At 46.8% G+C, this 21,835-nt stretch overlaps 1 non-coding gene across 1 annotated transcript; it reads left to right on the top strand.

Annotated features, from left to right (window-relative positions):
• Positions 1 to 4,920: 4,920 nt before the first annotated feature.
• On the top strand, positions 4,921 to 5,108 carry LOC126542696 (U2 spliceosomal RNA). Its single transcript, XR_011892964.1, has one exon. It is a non-coding gene; the product is annotated as a U2 spliceosomal RNA (small nuclear RNA).
• The last annotated feature ends 16,727 nt before the right edge of the window (positions 5,109 to 21,835 follow it).

Here is a 21,835-nt window from a genome sequence, read left to right as displayed (position 1 = left end):
TTTCTTTCTTTTCCTCTCTCGTTTTTTGGCTAATCATTTTTTTGTCTCCCGCTACTATATGCCACCAGCTGCAGCACCGCCAAAGATTGCTAATCGCTAGAAAATAATTCTCGCGCCCTTTCCGCACCCCCATTTCCAGGAACGGGGGCATATCCTAGCCGTCCTTGCCCGATCGAAACGGCAGGCAGTATGGCTTACCTGATGGCTCTCGCTTTCGGGCCAATTGGTTGCGAATGTAGTTAGTAGTGAGAATTCCATGAAAACTTTACCTAACGAAGAACGCAGCAATTCGTGCTTTGGGTGGAGTACTACTGAAAGACGTCAAACCAACATTGAAGAGAAACACTAAATTATTCGTTGTTGGCGCTATATTGTTTGAAGCCCATTTCGGCGGATAAATGTTAGTCATTATGACGTGCAGAGAACGAACCCTGAAATTCCTTTTTTTCTGAAAGTCGCGCCATAACCTGGGCGCCAATGACATCCTTGTGAATTTTTAAATTGTGTGTATACCCCTTCAAAGGGTGAACTTGGCTATTTCTTTGCATCTTTCAGTCCCCCTTCCCCAGTGAAGGAACTGAGCCTGGTTAAGCTTCCTGTCTTTTCCTTATTAATTCTCTCTCTCCCTCTCTCACTCTGAAAACTTCGAAGTGCGAAGTGCAGCTTTCGCTCACTTCCAACTGCAATAAAACTAATTTTTACTTAGGAATGTCTCTAACCACTACGACAGCGGATAGCAGCGACATGAGCCCTACGACCGCTAACGTGTATTGAGGCACGTGAATGCAATGCAGGAGCACGTCCAAGATTCTGCCAACACACACTATGCGAATGGCATCATCAAGCCGGCACGGCTGTAGTCCTCGAACGCCAAGTAGCTGACGCCCCGCCCCGCCTCCCGTCACTATTGTGGAACCCATGCACGAACGGTGAGAGCAAGAGACGTCTTGATGATACATACAAACAGTAGAACGACAGTACTTCAAACTATATATATGACCCAATCAATGATCAAGACATTGAGTGTGATGGAATACCTTTCACTTTCGTGACGTATAAAAGGAAAAGAAGTGTAGGAATCCCGGTGGTGTTCCGACCGTCAGAAGAAAGACACAATTTTTGGCAAGTGAATTCAAATCATGCTGCCTCAGAAATTGTCTCGGCGGCAAAGGAAAAAGTTCAAAAGTTCCCAGTACACAAGGACGGCAATTTCTCAGTCAGTGCTACCTCAGTGGCATCTGCGAAAAACCTGCTTTTATGCACGAAGTAACAGAAATAAGAGCAGGGCTGCATAAGTAACAGGGCTAAGGCTTCGCACACTCAAATTGCCGGCAAGATTCGTCACGTGCCAGTTCAGTACGCTAAAGGACAACTGCTCGAGCTTTTGAATTATTTTGGTGTAATATCAGTCCGTCGCCAAGCAAGATACCGTCTAGAGGACGGTACAGTTGAATCCCGCTCCTTGTGCACTGTAATCCTTCACGTCAGAGATGACAAATCAGTGCCTCAGAGTGCTACTTGGGCTTCACCAGATACCCTGTGGAAGAATACCTTAATCCTGCCTTGAGGTGTTATAACTGTCGGAGGTTTGGACACCTAGCAAAAAACTGTCGTGGGTCACGTCGATGTGAAATGTGCTCCGAGAACCTTGAGCACGCTGAATGCAAGTCTGTGCGACAGCCTAAATGTGCACATTGTGCAGGTAACCGTACGTATTCCCTCTCAGGATGTACACAGAACAAGGCCGCATCCATGCTACGCAAACATGAATTAATTCATGGGAAGCAAATAACGACACAAGGAGCCTCTTACGAATCTCGATGCAGTAAGCCCGGCGAAATATCGCCAGTTTACTGCAATTGAGCAAAAATAAGAAAAAAAAAACATTGTATTCGTCGGCATTAAAGTAACAAACTAGGCAAGCGTTCCAGAGACAGCGGAGTCATCATTCCGCTATGGCCACTAAAGGATACACACCCCAACAATATCGACGACCGAACCTTGGACAACCTCAGCGATCCTCTCAGAACACCCCTCAGCGATCAGCGCAAACGGCAGCCGGAACATCGGCATTCCAGAATAACGCCACGCCACTCAGTGTTGCACAGATATATACTCATGCTGTTTGCTGCTGTTCGAGCAATTGCCACTGCTGTGCCTCAGGCGAAGAGGCTTCAAAGGGTTTCTTGTCCATGGAGCCTATAATCAGTCAGCTGTTCACATCAGTGCTATCGAATTGCAATCCTGAATAGCCGTTACGAGAATGTCGCAGTATTTCACTGGAACGCTAGTAGCCTTCGATCCAAATCTGCTGACTTTCGCAAGTTAGATGTACAATACAGCTTCCCTGTGCTATAGATACAAGAGACTGGAGCACGTGATGACTCTCGTCTTTCCAGTTAGATAACATATAAATCTTCTCGTCCAGTTGAGTTGAACAATGCTCAGCATTCGAAAGGTTCGCCCTCTCACCTTATTCAATCAGGCAGGTAGGATTTTCTTGAATATGCAGTCTACAAAGTATATCTCGCTAAAATATGTGCAACAGTCGTAAGTATATGCCTGCAAGCATCGAGACGTATTACGACTGATAATTTCGTAAATATTTCAGCATCACAAGTTCGAATATTATCATATGTGGGGACCTTAACGCACATAACTTAACATGGGGGAGTAATTACTGTCATGCCCTTGGGAATATCGTTCAGTGCGCCGCAGAAAGATGCAATCTGTCACTATGGAGTGACGGATCTGCGACATTTATGGATGGATATCGCTATGCCAGTTTCTTATACGTAACAATGTGTTCTGATGATCTTGTTACCAATGCTGGGTGGACAACAGACGCATAAACACGTGGAAGTGATCACTTCCCAATTCTTATATCACATCAGCGTTTAAAAAGTACTGCGAAACGAAGATACGCAGATATAACAAACTGGCAGGTCTTCCGTCAATACTTGTCCATTCCAGTGGATTGTGCAGCTGACGTAGACAACCTGAGATCAGTGATACAAGAAACAATGCAAATGTGTACGAAAAATGGCCAGGCTTAGCTTGGTTAAGCCAAGAATGCGTTGCATATTGTGTTGGGGCCCAGCTTTTCCTCCGGCTGTCGTGACGTCACGTCACGTGGTTGCGCTAAAGGTCAATGGTGGCGGCCCGGCCGCGCCCAAGGGCTGAACTGAGTGATTGCAATATGCAACGCATAAAAAGTGCCCATTCCTAATGAGTACACAATAGTTGATGAAGAACTTGAACCTTTGAGAGCTGTACGAAGAAGAGCAGGAAGAGCTTATCGCCGAAGTGGAAATATATAAGCGTATAGAAATGCGCAGCAAAATCACTCAGTCATGCGGAGACCACTACAAAAATTATGGGTGGTGGGGAGAAGCTGGCGTGAATTTTGCCGTAAGTTGTCTCCCCTGATGCCAGTTCCTCGAGTATGGATGAGTATTCGTGTTTAAGTGGCCCTGTTGCTGAAACAAAACCATTTCATGCTCTCGCACTAGCTAAGGATACTTCAGAATTAGCGATTGCTGAGGAAGGCTGCAAAGTAATAACTAGAACAAACGTTTCTATTACTTGTATTGAGTTTCAATATTCAGTCGAAATGGCCGAACAAAATGTCTTTTGCGTGTTTTCCGTCACAGCATGTTCAATTAGACTATGAATTCTCTATGATGGAGCTAAAATGTGCGCTTGTGTCTTGTAAGACAAAGATTGCAGCTGGTCCAGATTTCATCACATACAGTATGTTGCAAAACATCGGACCTGACGGTCGATTGACACTTTTGGAGTTACTCAATGACTTGTGGAAAGAGGTGTGTGTCCCTGACGCTTGGAAAACAGCCCATGTGATACCTGTATTGAAGCCTGGCAAAACTCCTTTCTCCTTCATCCTGTTAGTCTGAATAGCTGTTTATGCGTGGTCACGGAGAAAATGATTGACACTGGGCTGCGATGGTGGTATGAGCAAACAGAAGTAGATCCCGATCACATGACAGGATTTCGAAGGTGGCGGTGCACCATGGATGCAATTTTGGATATCGTTACCTATGTTGAACATGAACGCGCTAGGGGAAATGTCACAATAGTGTTTTTAGACATTAAACGAGCCTTCGGCACAGTCAGCCGTGCCGCTGTATTGTGTGGCCTGTTAGGACTGGAAGTATCTGGAAAGGAACTGTGGTGGCTGTCCAACTTCTTGAATGACAGATCATCATTTATTCAGACAAGCGAAGGAAAAAGTTCCTCTCATAATCCTAGTCAGGGAGTCCCACAAGCAGTGTGTCAGAACGGAAAGAAAACAAAAACGAAAGACGAAAAAAAAATCAGTGCCATTTCACTCTGTGAAGGTTGATGACCAGCGAAGCTGTGTACGTGAGCCCCTTAATGGCGAACTGTCCATTGCCGTGCGTCAAACGCCGTATGCACATAAATGGAAAGCGAAGCGCCGGGGGGTGTACCTACTCATGTATTGTTGCGAAACACGGCACGACACCTTTGACTAACGAATACCGGCACGTAGAACAGACACGCACCTCACCGCACTCCAAGGGTACACACTGCTTCACCGTAGCCAAGGCAATCGTGCTTTGGTCGACGTACCGCACTGCAGTTATGGTTGTGAGGTCACTCAAAAACCACAAGTGGTCACACACAAGACAGGACACACAAAATTGGTTCCTACAAACTCCCTCTGTAAGCTGGCCGTTGCTCCTGTGAAGCGTACGAAGTTTGCAGGTTCGGGGCCACATGGACGGTTCGCATTTCTTTCCACCTCGCGTTCCTGGCCGGCAGCAGGCTTACGGGACCACCACCACGGGAAAGCAGAAGGAAAGGAAAGGAGATGCGCAAGATCTTGGAACGCCGACAAAGAGAGGGCGGTGCAAACGTAGACGTGGCCGACGCGGATCTGTACCTATCTCACTGTACTTAGCGGGTCTGTACTTACCTGTATTTATCAGCTTAATATCTGAAACGGGCTGTATTTGGACGTAAGTTATTAAACTTACTTTTGCAAGTTGGCGGAGTGCTTAAAGCCTGCTTCTCCTCCTCCGCGGGTCGGCTCGGTATTTCACTATCATCGGGATGAGCCCCCAAATGGGGAGAAATTCTCGATCTACACTGCTCTTGCCCACGGACACATTTTTCATCACAACCTAGCCATATACAGCTTCGCTGTTAGAAGCGATATTTTTGATTGGAACGAAAATGTAACAGAAACGCTATTTATTATTTCGTTTCGTAGTGAAACCCAAATATTTATTATCGGTTTTTGGCTCAACGGAAAAGTCGGCACTCCGGAACAAACGACGTCAGGCAACGTAAGCATTATCGCGTACCTCAGACAGGGATAGTGCGAGCGATAGCTGGTCGAGTGCTCCGCTAATCTAAGCGTGCCGCTCGGTGCACTAGAAGATCGGCATCGTAGCAAAACCCATGGCTTGCGCGCTAGCATATCATTACGTTTTCTACAAATGCAACGCTTTACTATCGAAATTTTTTCGTTCGTTTAAGATCGTTTTATCGAAACAGCGGTCCTCGCATTTCATCGAGTGCACTCGATGACGGGCTGCTTCTGAGATCATGCTCAGTGCCTCGACTCCAGGTAGTGAGGGTGATCTCAGAATTCATAATTCAATTATTTAGAACAACAATTACTCTGTTTTATTGTTACTCTCCTTCGAAAATGTTTGCATGGAAACAAAAACAGTTATGAACCGTTACAAATCATTTTTTTTTTGTTTTGTTTTGGCACAGAACCGGAACGGAACTTTTTTCAGTGGAACGAAAGTAAAACCGGAACGAAAAGCATTTCGCTTTGACACTTTGCCCACAAGGCAGCGTCATCACTCCGTTTTTCTTTGTGTAATGGTGGATTTACCACGGGGACTTCCACCTGCACTACACTACTCTATATATGCGGATGATGTTTGTATTTAGGCCTCTGGTTCATGCGCCACTTTTGTTTAATCTACTTTGCAGGAATGCCTAAACACTCTGGGCAAGTTTTTGAAGGAAAGAGGAATAGAACTGTCTTCCAGTAAGACGGCTGTGCAGCCCTTCACCAGAGGATATGTAAAGGACTTCCAGCTGTGCTATGAGGGACAACCTTTGGAAGCAGTAAAATAACAAATTTCTGGGATTATAGAAACAACTTCCTTGAAATTCTCATATTAAAGCCCCTGAAGAAAAATAAACTCAATAATAAATTTTTTTCGCTGCCTAGCAGGCACGACTTGGGTAGGGTACGTCGGTTTCATCACCACTAAATGTACATAATTACATAATACATAATACATAATGTACATAATAAATGTACATGTACAAAAGATAGCATATTGTTCATCTGGTCTGCATGGAATCTCCCGTTCACCTGAAGCTTGTGTGGTGCAGCGAGAAGCGGGACAAGAAACACGCACACACACACACACAAAAAAAAAAGAAAGAAAGGAGGGCAAGCGCTTCAACGGGAAACTCTGTCCACATTTTTTTCTGTGTCCCTTGTCCCGCTTCGCGCCGCATCACACAGCCTCATGGAAAACCAACTAGCCCAAACCATAATGTTTCTAAGTTTTATCTGAAGAGCGACTTCAACGATTAATAGCTAGGAGCCCTAAAGTATCTTTAGGCGTTACTCGAACAACGTCAAGTACTTTAGTAATTGCAGAGGCACATGATCCTCCATTTCCTATTATGGGGACGGATGAAACCTGTCGACACTGCTTTCGCGTTTCAGTGCAGCACAAAAGACACCCAGTAGCAATTGCACTTATCGAAAGAGACAGTGCTTGCATCAATGCGCTGTTTCAGGTGCACAAAAATCTGCTTCACATCACGAATTTGGCATCTCATACATCTGCTACCCTCCATGGCGACTCGTCGCACCGAAAGTTGGACTTTCAATTGAAGGAATTATTCGTAAACGAGACATCTTTATGCTAGCAGCACCACAAGTAGCGCTATCTATACCAAGCATAGTTTCGATACCCTGGTTATATTCAAGCGAACACAGATGGTTCTTGTCAAATTCCTCTACAGCTGCCTGTGTCGTTCCAGACTGGAACCGAATACAGGCGTTTAAACTGTCTCACACGACATCAACTACAGCAGTATTTTTTGCAATATTGTCTTTCTTACGATATATAAATTCAATGCAAGAAGGGAAACAGTGGGTCATCCTTTGTGACTCGCAGGTATCTTTGTCGTCACTTAATGGTGGCACCAGCAATGCGCAATACATGGAGTTAGTTTACAAAACACTAAAGGAACTAAAAAAATCAAGAGAAGAGAATCACACAATAATGTTCCAATGGATATTTGGCCATTACATTATCACTGGGAATGTTGCAGCAGACAAGGCAGTTGGACAAGCGCACGTTAACGGCGTTACATCTGGCTCCCCTCTAACACAAGGCTAATTGCGACACATACTAAGACATATCAGGCCGTGGTTGCAGAGTGACATGGTTTGATCAGAACTCGCAATGTTCAGCTTTATTTTCCATTGACCCTTCGCTTCAATTTAAAATATCGTCCACATTATTTGAGAGAGAGAGAGAGAGAGAGAGGTCATGAGGGAAATAAATGCAGGGAGGTTAACCAGTCTGAGCCCGTTAGGCTCATAAAGGATGACACACTGTTCTGCCCCTTTAGTGGGGAAGCGGGAAATGGGATTGAAAGAGGAGAAGAAAGAAAGAAGGTCACAGTCTCCGCAGTTATGCACACAAGCGTGCACCACTGAGCCAGTCACAGGTGGTCACATAGGCTGGTGCATTTCAAGAAACGCACCGGTGCCTTTGTGGCCTTGCACATAGCAGACACACGAGGCCACGGGCGCGATTGGATTGGATTGGAGGCAACTTTATTTATGCCTGCAGTTGGGTGCTCGCGCGCCCCGACGAGGACCTACGTCATCTACGAAGTCGCCCTTACTCGGCGCAGGTCTCCGCTCGCCGTTGCCGGCTCGCTGGGTTGGTGCCTTTCGTGCGCCTCGAAGACCTGCTGGACGGCCCAGAGCTGTTCGTCTCGGTCGCAGCTCTTCGCGGCTGCCTCGAGCCGCGGTGGGAGCGTTCTTGATTTTGCTTCTTCTGGATTTTTAACGCAGTCCCACAAGATGTGCGTGTAGTCTGCGCTCCACGGGCGCAAGATCTTCTCCCCTGCGGGGAGATGGTCGTGTAAGTGCTCCAAAGCTTTACGAAGAGTACTCCTCTCGTCTTCGTATGTAGGGCATAGCAGATGCGGTATCGAAGAAGCGACCAAACATATCATGTGTGACATTATTTGAAACGCTCATTCACCGTCTGCGGCTCGGTGCCGCGTGTACAAAACTATACAAAACATTTCAAGAGCTGATAGTCCGGAATGCGCCCACGGATGATAATATACAACATCTTCTGTTAGAATTCCCGCGACACGACACACAGAGACAACGTTTAGCACGACATTTAATGGCATTAGACCGCAGGCTCTTCAGCCACATGCAGGAAGATCTTAGGTCCTTGGCCAGCACATTCACTCCAAAGACGAGCGTTACTGGCCTTCCAAAGATTTCTAGAAGTGAACAATATTCTCGATAAATATTAAGTAGAGCGTTTATCTGTGATAAGTTCACTCTGTGTGATTAATTTGACCCGACTTTGGCCCTTTCGATGTCTGGATTCGTGTACGTTCGTCTGAATCTAATCCGTGTTTTCTAATGTGCCTTGATTATTGTGTAGTTATGTGACCGGACTTTGGTTGGACTTCAGTTCACTTAATTATGCAACTGGACCTTGTGTTACTGTGGTCTGGAGTTGACTTGTAGTTTTAATACGTTTAAGTTCATTCTTCTTTTTTACATATCTCTACGAGTAAAGGAGTAGCCGGAGCCAACTAAAGGCGACAGCATCTCCTAAGCACCATATAGTAAAAAACAAGAACACAAAATACCGAACTTTTATTGATACAGTGTTAAGTATATCACCGAGTGCGCACAGCAAGAACATGAGCCGTCATATAGGGAGCTGAGGAAAGAGTTCCAAGATGGTGTCGTTCACAGCCTTTTATTATTATTATTATTATTATTATTATTATTATTATTATTATTATTATTATTATTATTATTATTTGCGCGATTTCTTTATCGCCGCGACTCGGCTAAGCGCACTCAGAGCCATGACTCGGATCGGTTTTTGTCTGTACGCATGACGGTTAGCACACGCTCAGTTTGTATTCAGTTTTTCTAAAGGCACTCGGTTGTTTACAACACACAGATACACACACACACACGCGCACATATTCACAGGAAGAAAGCGGCGGAGAAAGAAAGGAGGCTGGCCGCAGACACCATAAATCTCCCACCGGACTGTGGATACTGGAGCTGCGAGCAGTTTATTTTGAGCCATGCCCTTGTCCGTTGAAACCATTCAGAATACTCTATATTGTGCCCCAATGCCGCAGGCTCTCAAAGTGCTCTGAACTGAACACTTTTTCGTACTAGCGGTGGTAAATTTATAGACTTTACCTGCAGTAAGGAATTCGTTGAGAGAAAGAGAGAGATAACCGGCGAGAGAAAGGCAGAGAGGTTAACCTGAGAAGAATCTGGTTTTCTACCATGCACTGGGAGAAGTCTAAGGGGAAATAAATGAATCCGTTGAGCCTCACGTTATACACACACGAAGGTTAACAGAACTAGCCTAGGCGTTCTTAGGATTACTGAGCTCAGTGAAAGCGTGTACGGCGTGTAAAGCGCGTAAAACGTGTAAAGCGTGTAAAGCGTGTACTAAAGCATGCGCTCTTGCGTCCAATGTGTGCTGTTCAGCTTTCCGGTTCGAAGCGTTCTCAGGCCTGTACCCGTGCGAACGTCTCTACTCTTCATTAAAGTCAGCGCTTCTCGCTCCTTTGTTTCTCCCCACTAGTTATGGTAGAAGACTGGCGCGATATAAGCAGGTAAGCACAACCTCAAGTAGAAGGAGAGAGAGAGAGAGAGTGCTGCCCGCATAGGAGCCAGTCGGGAGGCACACAGCTCACGCACCATACTGGACAGGCGAAAGGAGGCAGCGGGACGTCGCGCGGAGGTGTACGCGGGGAGCAGGTGCGGCGGGCAAGGTCAGCGGCGACGGTCGCGCTTGGCCGACCCGGGCGCGGCGGTTGTGCTCGAGTTATTCCGCGACCATTGGGGCGCTCCGCCGGAGGCGAGCTAGCCGGGCCCGCGCTCGAGGAGCGACAGCGGAAGCGCATCGTGCAGCGCTGAAGAAGGAACGACCCGAGAGAAGGAAACGTCAACGTCCTCGCTGCTCCTGGAAGGCTCACCTGTCCCCTCTCGACCACTCCCGAGATTGCCCAACGCTATGCGTGTCCATTGTTGGCGGCGGCATGCGCGAATGAATGAAACGTTGGTGGCGGGACCAAAGACGGTGCTCTCTTTCTTCCTCTTACCGTGTGCCTCCGTCGCTTTTCTTTCTGTCTTCTGTTATTTTCCTGGCAGGTGTGGCCGTCTCGTATCAAGAAAGGAGCAATTACGCGTTTCGCAAAGACTTGTTTCATCATTTTCCTTCTTGGTGGCCGTTGGACAGTTCAAGCACTTCAGTCTGCAACGGTCGCTTGGCTAAGTACGTGCGTTCTCTCTCTTGGCTCCCGATCTATCAAAGCGCAGCAGCAAGAACAGAAAAGAGAGAGAGAAGACAGACGCAAGCGCACGAACATTAATGGTCACTTGTCTGAATTCACTCGTAACAGTGTCGCGACAAATTTTTTGCGGTGACATGTGGGACGTTCAAACTGTTGAAACGTTACCTGGGGTCAATTTCATAAGCAGCTTCGAATATTTCTGTGAGTAAACTGAAGAAATGCATTAAATGAAATGACATAAAAAAAGGCGAAAATTGCATATGCAGAAATGTAACGCATTCATATGCAGCTGCATGAATGTAAAAGTAAAAGCGAGAATAGTATTAACTATCGCCGCCGGTATTGATGAAGTCCTTGGCGACTCAAATAAAGTTAAGCAGGCAATTACTCTCGCTGCTCCTCCAATCTGTCACCACCCAACTGAAAAAAAAGACGAGAAAGCAATGCATGCATAGAACATGAAGGTAAAATGCCTAAGCCACCATTTCCATCCCTCCCCCATCCCACACTGAGCACACAGGCGCACCGGTTCAACGAGCACAAGCCGGAAAAGCACACTGACCGAGGTGCGTGACGATGCACTTCGACAGCTCGACAAATGGTACGGCGCGCAAAGGGACTGGAAAGAATGAAGCCAACAAAAGAGGCGTCAAAGCAAGTTGAAGCCAGTGTTAAACGAAACAGAACGCAGAGGGAATACCAGAGCAAAAGTTTGCCCTCATTGTGAAAAGAAAAGGAAGTCACAATAAAAAAAAAGCAGTATGCAACTGACGAGGCGCTCTTCGAATCCAAGGTCAGAGTTCCTGAACCCATAGGTGGCCTCGGGCACCGCCAGACATGCGTCAGCTACAGGAGCACCGCCGCGGGACGGTATACAGGGTGATGTGGGGGGCGCGGGGGGCGGTTGCGTTGAGCGCGGTGAAGGCTGCGGTAAAACCACAAAGCGCGCTCGCCCCATCTCCTCCATTCTGCGGTGTGCGTGTGTGTGAAAGACTGCCTTTCGGCGAGCTGCGCGGCTGGCACGTGCCGCTCCAACACGTCGCCAACAAAAGCGGCGACGGCGAACGAGAGCTCGGAGCGTGGCGCGGCTGCAGAAAAGAAGCTCGTCGCGCGTGCAGGCCAGAACGCTCCAAAAACGTGACCGACCTTGGAGCCCAAAAGCTATGTGTGTCTATACTGTATACGCACACAACACAAACGGACGGGGTGCGCACAATACTTGCGCCAGCCAAGCGCCGGGCATGTTAGCAGCGTTGATTTTGTGTGCGCGCATCTCTGCGTGTGTGCGCGCGCGTGTGTGTCTATACGCGAGCGGTGGGTCTCTCTTGTGTTGCAGTTCCATGGGAAACGGTAGCATTGGAAAAAGGGGTGTCGAGACTCGCTAATTGACAACGGCCGCGCGTAGTCGATCATGCGACGTCGCCGCGGGAGTTTGGGTGGCTGAAAGAGGTGCCGAAGGCGACCGCTGTGTTGATCATCATCTGGCTGCGAGCCATCCGCCCTGTCTATATACATAGGCTGCTCTCGTGCAAGTAACGTCATCGCTTGCTTTGAGCTTGGCTGCATGCACATATGCGTATAGAGGGAAGAGAAGCTTTGAAGCTACGGTGGCAAAATAAAGTATTCGCCTGATAATGGGCAGGTATATATGCAGAAACGAAGAATATCAGCGTTTCAGGCTTCAAATCCGTTAAATGTTGGCGAAACGTGTATCAGGTGCTACAAACGCTGTAAAATGGATAGAAGTTGCCTTCAGTAACAGGGAGCTTTACAAATAGCGTCCCGAAGTGGCTTTGCGTATACCAAAAACCCTACGCCGTTTGCGTTTCTTTATTTGGGTACGCGCTTTGCGTACTTTTGTACGCTTGGCCAAAAACGTCCCCTAGCTTGGGCTCCCACACTCCTAAACCTCCCTATTAGCTTTATTTGAAAGGAAATTATGCGGAGATTTCAAGGGAACTGACACAAAGCGGAACATGTCATGCGCAAGAAACATTATAGTTCCATCTGCAGTGTACACGCGTGCAGTCATAAAATTTTATGACAGTGTTGGCTAAGAGTGCTAGTTTGCTCACATGAATGCTGAATTTTTCATGTGAAGTGCTAACAAACCCTTGGCTTAAGCAGCATTCGCAACAGATGTTACGAACACGAACCAGAGTACCAGAGTACGAGAAATTTACTTAGAGCAGTCAAAGCACATCAGTGTTCAGCGTGGCATGACCACGAACCAAGTAATTTGTATGCCGAAAAAAGACATCTGTCCAAGTGAAGAAACTGCACGCCTGAACTGTCTCACTGTTCATCACAGTGTAGATAGTTCATGAGATTGTGCACCACGGAAGTGTCTTAGGTGTCACAGTATGGGGAATTGGAGATTGCGCTCTTCTCATAGAGTGCAGAAAGCCGAGCTCATGGAGCTCACACAAATTATACTTTCGTTATATGTGCCGGGAGGATCATAAAAAAGACGTCGAAGAGATTGATAGAGCTGAAGTGATCACAGGCATAGGCATGAAATAGAGGTATAGGTTCTATTAAAGATAGAAAAGATCAAGGAGAGATAAAGAAAATGATAGAATGAAAAAATGTCAGCCTGTACAATCATGCGCGAACAGCCTTAAGTTCCTTGCTTTTGCAGTGCCGTTGCTTGTACATTCCTTATTCTCAATCCGTAGCGCTGTTCTTTTCTGCATAAGTCATGAACCGATCGGCCCAAATGCGCATGTTTCGGCAATGTTAAATTATCGTATCACAATAGCTCTATCCCCTTCAGTATACTATACATAAATTACAAGTTGCATGAAGCGCTTAGCCAGTTCCTTTTCTTTCTGTACTGTGTACGCAGTCGGTGTGAGCCCTACACATGGGAATAAGAAGCCTCAAAGAAGGGAACAACGAAGCTTCAGCAACAGAGACCAATTCCTCACAACACTGTCCTTTCAGACGGGGCGAAGCGGGCAGAAACCAGCGTTGTTGCAACGACACACCCGCTCTCTAATGCGCTACACATTTTACGCTGAGCACTCACGATGGACGCAACACACACATTATACTTCCGTTCAGCGGCTCGGTCTGGATTACACCTGTTCACAGCAAACAACCTGCCCCGCTGGCTCCCTCAACGGCGACGGCGCATCTTTCCACACGCTCTCTCTCTCTCTCTCTTTCTCTTCGACCACGCAACCAGCGTGCTTCGTGTCCACCACGCAGCTATGCACGATATATGCCGCGTATTTTGCTACGGAGCGTTAATCTGCGCTCTCCCTCGCTTTTCCGGTGTGACCCGACCTTCGCGCGGCGTCGAAATCGCCCACTTCCTGTGCAGTGGCCACCCCTGCTCACGCGAGTGGATGGACAACCGGCCGAATCACGGTAGAAATAGCGCGGCGTTTGCAGACACACACGGTCTGGCGAGCCTGCACGATGGAGCCAGAACCAAAACCATAAAGATAAAAAAACGGACCCTGCAGCGAACTTAATGACGATGGCCGGCCCATTCTCATCAAGCGTCGCCTCGGCGCCAGCAGGGAGCGTTTTAAATCGAGGCAGGTGTGTGCGTGTGTGTTGTCTCCGCATTATGCCAGAACTTTTATGCGGACCGTCTTGCGTCTGTGTATGCGGACGCAGTTTTGGCTGTCGAGAGACTGCTGCCCGCGTAGACGGACTCGAGTGTGCGCGGTTGCCGTAAGCGGAGCGTCCCGACAGGTCGGTGTGGCGGCGACCAGGTGAAGGCAGCAGAGCGGAAAGACAATTGAATAGATAGCGCTCGCATGCGTGCCCTGGACCTTTCGCGCTGCTGTTTGGGAGAGCGGGGGGCGCGGGTGCCCAGAAAGCGAGCGATTGAGAAGAAAGCGGAGGAAAATAACACAAAACAAATTAAAACGAGAGGACGCTTTGGAAGACGTCGCCGCGGACGCAGGGAAGTCAACGGAAAGTGCTCGTTATAGGCCTTTTGAGATGCCACTTGGCGCTCAGTTCAAGGCATCCTTTCATTCGCTAAACGTTTGAGACACAGACTGTGCGGGTGCACGCGAGTGTACTCACATCGATAAACGTCCGGATGAGGCTTGTACTTTTTCAGACGAAGGAGATCACCATCCCGATGATGATGATGCTCGTCACCTTTAGCTTATTAGTTAGCTAATATAGTATGCAGCAACATTAGGCTTCAAATTAGCTGCATTGCAAGAACTATGCTACTATTACTTAACCGCTGTTCCAAAACCTGAACATTGGAATACACGAGCGTTCAGATGTGACGCATCATAAGTGATCAATGCCTACTCAAGGTGACTAAATAAAAAGTACAGTGCCAGATTTAGACCATGCATGGAGTTTCCTGAGGCGAAGTAAAAATTCGTCTTTCTGAACAGTGCTAACGGTTGAAAGAGGACACACGCTATGCGACGAGCCATCGCCATTCGCCTCTTCAAAGAAGAATCAACTTGGTTCACGTACCTGGCTCAGTGGCCAGTGGTTCACGTACCTGGCTCAGTGGTTTGTGATGAGGCTAATGAATAAAAATAAAAGGAAAAGGATATAAAGAACACACGCATGGTCTGCTGGCCTCGCCCACGAATTACAATAGAGGCCTCGTATGAGGTTTACAGGACATTGGCTTAAGGGAATGTCGTAGTCAACGATTCCACTCAGGTAATGCAACTTATGCTTCTTCCATACTGTCGCGACAACAGGGAAAAAGAATTCGCATTTTTAGAGCATTGCAGTATAGGTATACACGAACTTGGCAAAAACATGATGCCAACAAGCAATATAGCAATAACTGCTAATCTCTTTTTCTCCTCTAACAGTGTTTGACAAATAAGTTTTCGACTGTTGAAGTTGGGAGGCTTCGCCAGTTCTCAGCCTGATCTGTAGACGTACAGTCAACAGCAAAAGTTTACGGGATGCGGTTTCCCCTTCAAATGTGAATTCCTGCACTGTTAAGGCATGTCACTTCGTATTTAATGAATCGCTGTATAGGTGGCGAAGGCTACTACATGCTGGAACATTTCATTCGAGGCCGTGTGGTCACGCTTCGCGAGAATACAGCTTCGTGGCAGATCCTGCGTCCCGTAAACATTTGCGGTTGACTGTACGTTCTATTTCCACAACATCCCAGTCCAATATCCGCATACTGAAACCAGCAATATCTCAGTGCTTTAACCCCAGATATCCTATGTATACAGTAGGTAGTGACATTTGAATCTTGTTCTCGTGCTACTGTTTCTTTGCTATAATAGCTATAGGAGACCAAAGCTTCTTCCACTGTTAGTCGGATGCATAGGTGCTTTGGGTGGAACAGGGCTCTGACGCCTCGGTGGGACTTAGGTGTCTCAACGCAAGTCGAACGCAGGCTTCTTCGAAACACTCTTATACAGCTACCAAGAAAGTCTAGTTACCTGCACAAAAGAAATACAAACTTTCTTGATCCAGCACAAGCTATATTTGCCTATGCATGCGACAACAATGTCGGTACTCCTGAGGGCATTGTCGCAGTCAAATTACTTTATGGATCAAGGGGTGCTCAGTTCGTCTTCGTAGATTTCGGTTCCTGCTGGAGATTGACGCCGACTCCTTCATTGCGTCGCAGTCTGCGGGGTACTTTTTACCAACGCTGTGAGTCTGCAAGCACGGTTGGACATTTATGTTCCTGCAAGAATCAATGAAGCCTCGCAAGTGAAGATCACTTTGTGGTGCTATTCTTTCAGTCCGTTCTTGCCTTTTTAGCTAAATTGAATGCGCGAAAGGAAAAGTTGCCACCCGCGTGACTGTAAAGCGAAGCTACAAATGAAACCAAATCCGTGTCTCCTAGAAAGGAACCCTCGAAGTTGAAGAAAAATTTTGTCCTCTTCTGAGCATCGAAGCCGTGACTAACGTCTTTCCGGCGCGTTCGCTCTGCCATCTGAGCTAACTCGTACGCTAGCAGATCGCAAAGCGAGGACGTATCAATCGAAAACTCGAAGCGCAGTGACACTGAATATAACTAGTCTTTCAGAAGACCGCGAAGTGGAGGAAGATCCATGAAAAGTAAAATTGTAATCCACACGATTGTGACATGAAGCTACAAAGAAAAGGAAGTTTCAGAGTTGAAGAATTTGACGGGCTCCGGCAATGTGCCACAAGTTGAGGGCGTCTGTAGTTGACAGCGGACGGGAAAAAAAAGAGAGAAAGAAAGAAATGACTGCGGATGTTTTTTATTCATATAGAACTCATTCCAGTTATAAAAACGTTTTATACTCTCGCGCTTTGCACTTCACCTCCTCCCGACAGGGAACTTACCGAAGTGCCCCATAAGTGTGCACCACTTCTAAAATGTTGCCTTAAAACGCGCCTCGCGTTTTCTTATGCCTTTGATTAAATTTACAGGCAGGCTTGAAGAAAGCGACAAAGTTTGGCCGCGTACGACGAACATCGTCGACGCTGGATGTAGAGATGACCGCGCTCGAAAGGCTAATCTGCGCCAAGAACGACATGTCATTGTTCCGTTCTTTAATGTAGTGCCACAGACGCGTCGCCCATTGATCAACACCGGATGGAGAATCCTTTGTCCCCATTATCATTTATTCTTTCTTTTTCTCGTGATTGATCATGCTCAGGACCCAAAGTCCTTCATGAATTGGCTTCGGCATATACTAGATTGTCCTCCCCCTACAAAGCGGAGTAGGTTTCGCACCATGTCAAGGCCGCAAGCGATAATGAAAGGGGAGGATCTCGCGGCGCCAGCGGTTCCTCTGAAGAACCACAGAATACACGTTTGGGCGCCGTACAACAATAACACGTAAAAGTACATCTGTAGCTTTGCAGACCGACGAGTATATACGCGGTTTCTCCCACGGCTGAATCGATGAAATCACCATTCGCGCAGGGACGGGTTGTCCCGCGTGATTGATTTCTCAACTAACGCACTACCTTTTGTGTTTGCAATGTTCTTTGAAACTGTTTGATACTTGGTGAGGTTTAACATCACGGAGCAATGCATTGAAATATGCCGTAGGTGGAGGGCTCTGGATTAACTTTGGCCACCTGCAGCTCTTCACTGCAACAGAACTGCTTGTTGGCCTAGTTAGTGCTTGCTGAAAGACATGTTTTTTGCCGCAATTGAACACTCACAAAAGAAAGACACATCTTTCTTTTGTGATTGTTCAATTGTGGCAGAAAACATGTCTTTTAGCTCTTCACTGGTCACCCAAAGTTTGGCACAGTATAGCGTTTTGCATTCGGTTCCATCGGAATACAACCACGGCGGAGCCGGGAGTCGGACCCACAACCTTACGCTCGTCAGAAGAAAGCCATAGCCACTGCGCTACCACCGCGGCTGATTTGAGACAGCCCTCGTATGCAAAAACGACTTGCAGCATCCAATGTTGGTTCCAAGGAGCGGCTTTCTCTGGAATTTGGCTTTAGCTTTCACAACGTATATAGTTGGTCCGATTCACTGCTGCTGCTACTTCTGTTTTCGACTTCGTTGCTGGCAAGCCTGATTAGCATCCCTCGATCGTATTCCGCATTCAGTTGATTCTAAGTCTGCCCTACGGAAAGAACATAAAAGAAAGGAGGGGGGTAAAGGGGGAGGCAAGCAATCGGAGTACTGGACGAAATGCTGACGGCCGTGCACGTGCCTTCGGCTAAGATAAACTTTGTTTCCTTATACGTTCTAAGTTTATTCTTCCTTCTTTGTTCCTCTCTTTTCAACCGTGCCTTCTGGTGAATGTTCAACTCTGGGCGGTTTCTTCTCTTTCGACTAGCCGGCGGCTTTTGTAACAGCGGCCAGCTGCTGGGACTACACAGCGGGTCGTTTTACTGCTGAACACGAGAACTGCCCTTCGCTTAAACGGTTTCCATGTTCTCTTTCGTTTCCTTTCCGCTCTTTTAACTATATCGCTTGATCCTTGTTCGCTATTTTTTCTTCTTTCGTCTATGCTTATCTTAACCTATGCTCGTGCGGCCGGATGGTCACTAAACGTGCGCCAGGGAATCTCCGCGACGAGAGAAGCGATCACGGCCACCGTGGCCGGGGACACGGCCTCGGTGATTCCCCGCGGCTCGGCAAGACCCGGCCCCGGTCGGAGGGGAGTTCAAGACACGCCCTTGCGTTGTTCGGTGTCACAGTCTTATGCTGCTCGTTTCTGCTCTTCTTCTTCTCTTGGCAGACTTAAGAGAGCTGCTGTCCCGCGCCCTCGTCTCGCTTTCTTTCTTTATTCTTTTTCTATGTTATGTTCTTTCTATTTTTTTTTTTTTTTGAGCATCTTCTATGGGAGTCAGCGACGAGTTCGTGTGGCGTGGCCCTCGTTTAGGTGAAGCCCCCGCGTCTTATTTTCTGGCGCCACTTCCCGCCGCTGTTCTTGCCTTTGTCTCCCTTTCACTCAGCTCGTTGAATTAGATTCCGGAGGCAGCGACGAGATTCGTGGCGGCCTTTTCGCCTGATCCGCCGCACTGAACGCAAGAACTTTATACCGCTGCTCGAAGAAAGTTTCTATAGATGGCACGGACCGTGTTTTACTCTCGTGGATTGCTGTTTGTGCCCCTTGCAGTTTTTCCGAGTAGCGTTCGGCGTTGTTTGCTTGACTTGTCACGCGCCTATATCCCTCCGTGCTTTCAGATCCAGCTGTTTGTGTGAGTTCTGCATTGTTAATGAAAGGAAGGCAGCCCTGCTGTCAAACACTGCGGGCTTCTGTGTGCAGATTATTTCGCGGTGAGATGGCTACTGAAGAATAGATTGGAAATCCTTAAGGGGGAGTGCGTGCGGCCTCTTTATTATGGGACACAGACTGAATCATTTCTGGGCGGCTCAAGGAATGAGACGAGGATAAGAATAGAGTAGTGTTGACAGCCTGACAGCTTCGAGGCATCAACCGCAACAACTCTAGCAATGTATAAGGCACTGAATTTGCAGCTTTGATTCTCTCCGAAACATTGGGCAAGATGTGAGTACTAGGATCACACGGAAAATCAGAGAAGCTCACTTGAAAGACACCATGCAACTAGCCCAGAAATGTATACGGTATTATTCTCTCCATATCATCCCAACCTAATTTTACGTACCGCAGTTATAAGAGTATGTGCAAAGTTGACAAATTTTCGTTATTTGTTTCACGGTGCCTTCAGCATCAAGAATAATTGCGAGTAACCAGAAGGTGGAAACAACTTGTCTTACCTTCCAGTTACTCGCAATTATTCTTCATGTTTAAGGCACCATGAAACAAATAACAGAGATCTGTCAACGTTGCACATACTATTTTATATTCATCCAGGTATATGGGACCATAAGATCATATAGCAGGAACCGCGTGAGGTGATTTTTCGAAGCGCATGGCAAACAGCGGGCTGCGTCAGTCGCATCGCAGCCCGTCTTGGTGAAATCACGACGGGCGCGTTCACGACTGACCAAATTGAGTGGCAGCGCCGATTGGAAGCGCACTGACGAGTCCACGTTGAACCCGGGGCAGCTAGGTAATTCGAGGTGGCGTGCAATGAACACGTTTTTCGCCTGGCGAAGGCTGCAATGTGCGTGCTTACTGGTCATTGGCACCACGGTAACAGGTCTCGAGTGTGTTTCCGATGTGTCAGTCTATAAACGTGATGCAAAAGAGGCCTCAGTGTAGCCTCTGTGAGGTTGAGGAGGAGGAGGAAAAGAAGGAAGGAATGGTAGGGAGGTCAACCAGACGCACTTCCGGTTTGCTACTTTACATGAAGGAAGGGGTTTAAGGGATTCAAAGAAAGAAAGAAAGAAAGAAAGAAAGAAAGAAAGAAAGAAAAAAGAGGGAAGGATGAAGGTACTATCAGTGTGAATACGTGCTGTTGTCCATCAGTTCACGCTTACAATCAGTCACTGAGGCTAGTCGATTTCATGAATCGTTGCAATGCCCACGTCGCTTTGTAAGCCTGCGATGCGTGAGGCCATGGTCCAAGATTGTTGTTCTCTGAAAATGTTCCACAGTCTAATCAGCTTAACGCACTCCGAAGAATGTCGCATTCGATATCATAAAAATCACAAAAACACAACACGTCCTCGATCGTCTCTTCACAGTTGCATGAGTCACATATAGGTGCGTCGGACCTTTAGAAAAGGAATGAGTAGGCTTTGGTAAAAGTCAGCCCTAACCAGAGGCGGTACAGTCGTGCAGGTGGAGGTAGCAGTACACATAATGTCCTCACGTGGTTACCAGCTTTCGCACAAGCGTAGTTTCTTTACCTGTCGCGCAACCCCACACTGACTCATGACTTTGGAGGAACAGTTTACTGGACTGTTGAAGCTGACAGGAACATCTAAAGGAACTAACGTATATGCTTTATCCAATGAATGCGGGGTTATAGGTTCTTTGGTCAAATTTAGACGCAGACCGGATACATGTTGAATGTACCATCCTCGCTTGGCATGCGACAAAGCGCAGCTCATACATATATATATATATATATATATATATATATATATATATATATATATATATATATATATATATATATATATATATATATATATATATATATATATATATATATATATATATATATATAAACGAAGGAGCACACTTACGAAAATTCCATTTTTAATGTTGTAACGTTTCGGCCGTGGCACGGCCTTCGTCAGAATACACGTGCCACGGCCATGCCACGGCCGAAACGTTACAACATTAAAAATGGAATTTTCGTACGTGTGCTCCTTCGAGAACTTTTCCTTGAAATATATATATATATATATATATATATATATATATATATATATATATTCAAATCTGCAAAACTCTAACCAATATCTTTAGGCAGCAGTCTTCGCATTTGGCAACCACTGGCAATACGACTTGGACATCAGCTTTAGCAGTTGAAACCTTTAAAGACACAATGGAAGGACAGTAATAAATCTATTGAATATCTCGCTAAAATCGATGCAACGAGCTCTACATGATACCCTAAACGCACAGACTTTCCTAAAATCCTAAATATTCGTTTTGCGAAGTGCCTAATAGAAGCTCTCTTATTCACTCCTAAAAAAAACGTAATAAGCCGTCTCGGCTAACGGACCAGAAGTAAGTAAAAATAAAACAGAATGCCAGAGCAAGCTTGACACTTTATTGTGTCAACGTAAAACGCTTGCCTTAAGGAATTCGGACTGGAAGGACAAAACTGCGATGTGAAACATTAGCTCAAAGGACGGCCGGGGGTTGACTATGCACACGTGGGTGAAACTTCGTGCTAAATTAATGCACTGTCCTGA

This window comes from Dermacentor andersoni, chromosome 2 (genome assembly GCF_023375885.2).
Source record: "Dermacentor andersoni chromosome 2, qqDerAnde1_hic_scaffold, whole genome shotgun sequence".
NCBI classification, from domain to species: domain Eukaryota; kingdom Metazoa; phylum Arthropoda; class Arachnida; order Ixodida; family Ixodidae; genus Dermacentor; species Dermacentor andersoni.
This window is presented reverse-complemented; position numbering and strand designations above follow the sequence as displayed.